The following is a 6,780-nucleotide window of genomic DNA, read 5'->3' as shown; positions in this document are numbered from 1 at the left end:
GTACCATAAAGTGTATTAAATAAAAATAATTTGACATTCAATTCTATTTTAGTAGGTAATGAATTTGAATTTTTGGCTTTTAAAGGCACAATTTTTTAAAATCTAAACGGTAAAACTGGCGATATTGACGATTAACCCCAGCACGGTTAGCAAGGGCCGGAGACAATTCCCCGGGGAAAGGATAAAAATGCATCTCCTCCCACAGCCATAGCAACAGAACACTGGCGCACGAGTGGAAATAACATCTAAATAATATATGTGTAATAACAAACGGGATTAAACTTCTCCTTTTCCCTGTTCCCTTGATTTAGCAGGTGAACTTGTTATTTATATTCCTTGTCTGGGAATATAACGACGGCCGATCGGCGCAGTTTGCAGCAATCCTGCCCAGAGCCCAGGGCCGTGGGTTCCATTCCAACAACTGGAAAATGTTTGTGTGATGAGCATTTATGTTTGTCAGTGTCTGGGTGTTTATTTTTATATTCTAAGTATTTATGTATATTATTCATAAAAATATTCATCAGTCGTCCTAGTACCCATAACACAAGCTACGCTTACTTTGGAGCCAGATGGTGGTGTGTGTATTGTCGTAGTATATTTATAAAAAAAATTAAAATCGGGGAATGTAATTTTTGTCTACTGCCTGAGCTAGCGCTGCTGGTAGATAAAACTGTTGGGAAACGCACCATATTTTCTTTCTTTGTAAATAACTCGATATAATTATTAGTGAACTGTATTTTCTCGTAAGTTGTTTTTAACGTCCCAAAAAGTTAATGATGAAAGGAAAAATAGAGAAAGGACTCACCTGCCTCAGCTCACAAAAGTTCTTCTTTGACACAGTTACTTGACACTAACGCGGAGACACAAATATCACATTCAATCTTCACCTGGAACTTGGCCTATATCAATTTTATGTTTAGAGTTTATTTACGAATGATAAGTTCGGATTTAACTTCGATATGTTATATGCACGCGTTCACGATGCAAATAGTCTTCGACCTAGCAACAAACAGGGTTCGCCTTGCGTGGGTGTTAAATAGTTGAGACTAAATAGGTTAGAAAAATGTGTTGGATGGAAAATTATAAGGGAATGAGGTACTATTATGAGGTATGATAGTACCTCATTCCTCATTTGCTCCTTTTCACTCCTATATGTTCACATATAGGAGTGAAAAGGAGCAAATGCTAATTTGAGAAAAAACTGCTTCACAGAGACCGACACATCAGACGTCAAATGATTGTTAATTATTTATCTACCCACAAACTTATTAATATATGCGTTTCAGATCCACCAACATCAGTTCATCATAGTCCAAAGACTCTTAATGTTCTACTGCTGGGATAGATATCCTTTCTCTATTCTTCTCTTCTCTCTTTTTGCTCGTGCCACCAATGGCTCGACCGGCTTTTTTTATTCCACTACAATTTAGCCCTTGACTGCAGTCTCACCTGGTGGTAAGTGATGATGCAGTCTAAGATGGTAGCTGGCTTACCTGTCAGGGAGTAAGTCATACCCCTAATTGGTTTCTACGCGACATCGCACCGGAACACTAAATCGCTTAGCGGCACTTTTTTATCGGTAGGTTGGTATCACGGCCAAAGCATACCAGACCAGGCCAGAGAAAATTCAGAAACTATAAACTCCCAATTTGCTTCTGCCGGGAATCGTACCCGGGACCTCCTACTTAAATTCATAGCGCTCACCGTTTCACCAGGGAGGTCGTCATTGAAAGTGTTATTTCGTTTTATTTGCCTCAAAAAGGGTGAGGTAATCAGGAAGATGATAAAGAAAAATCTTAAAAAATTTGGAAAATCCAAAAGTGCACGCCTCATATTCTCATTTTTTTATTCATTTTTTGTAAACAAGACACGGGAATGTCATAATGATTGCACATTGAAAGTTACAATTAATATTAGCTAGAATAATTACATGGAAATTTAACGACAGTGAATTGAACGCTCATATTAACTAAGAAATTATGTCGTGTGCTACTTTAGATAATTAAAAAAAAATTATTCCGATACGATCATTTTTTCGACCAATTTTGATGCCACATACACCCGTCCATACACGGACGTCCAGAAAAGATTATGTTTAATGTTATTATTTACTATGTTAAACAAAATAATTGTTATTGAAATGTATTTTATGTGCCTGACAAATTATTTGACTTGATATTAGTGTACTCAAATTAACCTGTAAGTGCAATATAAATAACAAAAAATCAATTTCAGTTTCGAGAAAACTGCTTTTTTTGATATGTCGAGAGTAGAGCTCAACCTCAACGCTTCGCTTATGAGGCGTGCAATACATTAGTTATTAGCCTTTATAGTCCACTGCTGGACAAAAGGCCTCTCCCAATGGGAGGGATTGTTTATAATAACCACGCTGGGTAGACGAATTGGTGATCGCATTTGATGGTTAAGAGGACGCTGCTGGCCGTTCTCTGTTATATAATCATTGTCACCTTGTGCCACACCCTTGTTTGTGACAACTGTATTCAGATCTGCCGTCACCACGCGGCTAAAAAACTTATTATATTGGAGTTGCAACTTCGGATTACTCTCAATAGATGGCGTTGTTTAAGTTGTACGTGTGTAATTTAGCTAGGTAGGTATAGTAGTTTTACCTGCTGCAAAGGAAACATGCCATTAAACTCTGAAGCCGCCTGCGTCAAGTGACAGAGCAATGTCAGTTATATGAATCTACACTATTAAAGTTAGAATTGAAAAAACCTCTTAATCGATAATCTTCTGTGTACGGGTTAGTCGTGTAGTATAAAATGCAAAGGTGACTGACTGACTGACTGATCTGTCAACGCACAGCTCTAACCACTAGACGGATGTGGCTGAAATTTTGCACACAGATAGTTATTACAACGTAGGCATCCGCTAAGAAAGGATTTTTGAAAATGCCAACCATAAGAGGGTTAAATGGGGGATGAAAGTTTGTATAAAATTTGTCATTTATCAATTTATTTTTCAAGTTACATCCATGAAACTTTGATTTTAGGTTTTCGATTATAAATAAATAAAACATGTATCACAAATTTTAAAAATTCCAACTCCAATGGCAGCAAATAGGGGATGAAAATCTATATGAAGGTCTCTAATTTTTTAAGTAATTTACGTTCATATTTTTCTATTAGCAGCAAGATATTTTTCAAACGTTTGTAAGTAGTTAAAATTTATCAAATCAAAAATTGAACTTAACGTGAGCGAAGCTGCGGGCAAAAGCTAGTAGCCTGTAACAGTCCACTGTTTGACTAATGCACGCTTAGCCCAACATTCTGGGCGGACGGTTAAGTGATCGCAATAGATAAAAGTAGTAGTACAGTGACCACTGCTACCCGTTCTTTATATAGTAGGGCTTAACTAGTAGAATAATATACAATATGACGAATTTCAAATCCAAAATGGCTGCTACCACAAAATGGCGAATTATATTTTTTTTTACCACTCCCTCATTATCAAATGAAAGGGCTTTACTAGTAGAATACTATACAATATCACAAATTTCAAATCCACAATGGCTGCTACCAAAAATTGCGAATTACATTTTTTTTTCACCACTCCCTCAATATCAAATGAAAGGGCTTGACTAGTAGAATACTATACAATAAAACAAATTTCAAATCCAAATTAATGGCTGCCACCACAAAAAGGCGAATTATATTGTTTTTCACAACTCCCTCAATATCAAATGAAAGGGTTTGACTAGTAGAATACTATACAATATGACAAATTTCACTTTCATTTGAAACCCATATTGTTGGAGTCGTGAAAAAATAAGTAATCCACAATTTTGTAGTAGCAGCCATCTTGGACCGTTTCATCAAACATAACTCGCGCCTTTCCTTTCAAACAGGAAAAACCAAAATTCAAATCTGTTCATCCGTTCGGAAGTTATGATACCACAGACAGACACACACAGACACGTCAAACTTATAATAGCTAAGTGACAGCAGGCCGTCCAGTAATAACGGAGGTCAATGCTCTCTTCTCTCCTTTCGTTTCGACACGCCAGAAAATTCTCAGTTGACTTCACAACGCACAATTGCTAAGATGTTTTTACCTCGCTTGTTGTAAAGACTTCATGCAACGCCTGCTTCTAACCAAGATTGGTATAAACCAGTACTAAATAACTGGTAAGTACGCTCTCGTAAGAAAGTAAATATATCCTCAAGTACAAGTCAGGTGTGGCGCGCGAGGAGTTATGGCGGTAAAAACCTGGACTCGCGACATCTGCTGGTGACAATTGGTGATTTACGAGTATTGCTCTCTCGCGCTTCTAGGGGTAGTTTCGGAAATAGAACTAGTTTTCGCCCAACTTTGTTTTTATTCGGCTTTTGACGGCCTCTCTGGCGCAGCAGTTAGCGTTGTGGTTATAAGCTAATGGTCCCGTGTTCGATTCTCCGCGGGAACATTTCGGGAATTAATAATTTCTGTATTTTCTCTGGTCTGGTCTTGTGGGCTTCGGTCGTGGCTAATAACCCTGCCGATACAGATGTTAGCGTTCCGGATCGACGTCGCGTAGAAACCGATTAGGGATATGGATTGAATATAACTGCTATACTCCCTTACAGGCCGCAGCCATGTTAGACTGCATAATCACTTACCAGGTGAATATTAAAAAAAATATTAAAAAAAGTTGTGGGTTTTGATTTAAGTGGTCCACATTTGTATGTATACACCATGTTAATCGGTAACTCTTAAACTCAAACATGATTAATAATTATTTTTAACAGCGTATCTAGGTTTAACTGTTAAAAAAGTAAGAAAAAAATACTATCAGTTGTTATGGTAAAATGAACATGAAAAAAAAACTTTTCCGATACCGGGAATCGAACCCGAGCCTCCTGGGTGAGAGCCAGGTATCCTAGCCACTAGACCATATCGGAGTACGATGTTATAACAAAATTTAGAATCTTGTTATTCACCTCTTATTCATGACGTTGATTCAAGGTTACTTTGAACAAGCATTACTTTAATATTACCAATACATAAGTAATATATTTATGGATATAGTAACCACATTGAAATCTTAATAACGATATCTATGAGGCTAACATATCCAAATACCTGGATTAACAAAGAAAGAGAAATCATCTTTATCATACACAAATGGAGTAAAATTGTATCATTGTATAATTTTTTTAGAAAATAGAAATGTCTTACAAACGGGCTGGCTCAGTATAGCTGCACACTGAAAGGGGCAGCAGAGGTTTTCAGCCATTCCCCGTATCTTCATCATCGCTGAATCCACGCGACTAAACTATTACAATTAATAAGTTAATCAAAAGTTGCGCATTAACACAAAACTTAATTACATATGAAGAAATCATCAAAAAAAAAATATCCAAGCTCAAAGTAAACAAAACATTTACAATGAAAAGAATAAAAAATAACATTAATACCATAAACACAACGAAGAAAACACAAGAAAAAAAGTTCATGTCTTATAAAAACATTATTATAAAAACTTTTTTTTTTAACATTTATTTAAAGTATTTTTAACTCTATGTATATCTACTTATACATATTATGTACTTTATATATGTTGTAATAAATACATACATGATCCAAATAAATATAATATTATATATATATTATAATATTTTATATTTATACTAGCTTTTGCCCGCGGCTTAGCTCACGTTAAGTTTTATTTTTGATTTGTTAAATTTACTACAAAGGGTTAAAAAAAGGTCTTGCTGCTTATAGAAAAATATGAACGGAAATTACTTAGAAAATCAGAAACTTTCATATAAATTTTGATCCCCTATGAAATACGTATTTCTTTATTATAAATCGAAAACCTAAAATCAAAGTTTAATTGATGTAGCTTGAAAAATAAATTGATAAATGAAGAATTTTTTACAAACTTTCATCCCATATTTAAATGGTGGGGAGTTACATCCATGGACATAGCATGTTCGTTTTCTCCGTGGAAAAATACATGGTCATACCAATTTTTATGACAATCGGTTGAACGGGGCGGAAGTCGATACTTGACAGCGCCGCCTGGTGGGGAGTTACATCATGGACATAGCATGTTCGTTTTCTCCGTGGAAAAATACATGGTCATACCAATTTTTATGACAATCGGTTGAACGGGGCGGAAGTCGATACTTGACAGCGCCGCCTGGTGGGGAGTTACATCAATGGGCATAGCATATAAACCTTCTCCGTGAAAAAATACATAAGCATACCAATTTTCATAATGATCGGTCAAATAGTTTCTGAGTTTATCGATGACATATATACAAACATCCTCTTTTATATATATAGATAACAGTAAATTTATTTAAATTAAGTATCTATTTATTACTGTTGGCACTATCCCGTTTTCTTGCTTGAAGTCCTGTCTACAAAGGTTGCCTATAAGAGTTTGCATGTCGTCTACATTGTGTTTTACTGTAACCTCCTTACTCTTTCTTTTCCTGTATGTCATACGAGCAATAAAGTGTAGACGTTAGGTCGCTAACACGTTAGGCTGTAGACCGTTATATGGAGAACTTTCAGGAATCCAGGATACCTGCCGGGGTTCGAACTCGAACTCCCGCTAAGGTAAGCCGGAGCTATAACTACTAGGCTATCAATGCTCCACTATATCCAAATAAATAAAATAAATATACTTCGTCAAAACACACATCGCCATCTAGCCAAAAAGTAAGCGTAGCTTGTGTTATGGATACTAAGATGACTGATGAATATTTTTTAATAATATACATAAATACTTATAAAATACAGATAAACACCCAGACACTGAAAAACATT

At 35.9% G+C, this 6,780-nt stretch overlaps 1 non-coding gene across 1 annotated transcript; it reads right to left on the bottom strand.

Moving 5' to 3' along the window:
- Positions 1-4,829: 4,829 nt before the first annotated feature.
- Trnae-cuc lies at positions 4,830-4,901 on the bottom strand. The gene has a single exon. It is a non-coding gene; the product is annotated as a tRNA-Glu (tRNA).
- Between the last annotated feature and the right edge of the window lie 1,879 nt (positions 4,902-6,780).

Source organism: Pararge aegeria, chromosome 3, assembly GCF_905163445.1.
Source record: "Pararge aegeria chromosome 3, ilParAegt1.1, whole genome shotgun sequence".
Taxonomy (NCBI): Eukaryota; Metazoa; Arthropoda; class Insecta; order Lepidoptera; family Nymphalidae; genus Pararge; species Pararge aegeria.
Note: the sequence above shows the minus strand (reverse complement) of the source record. Positions and strands in the feature narration are given on the sequence as shown.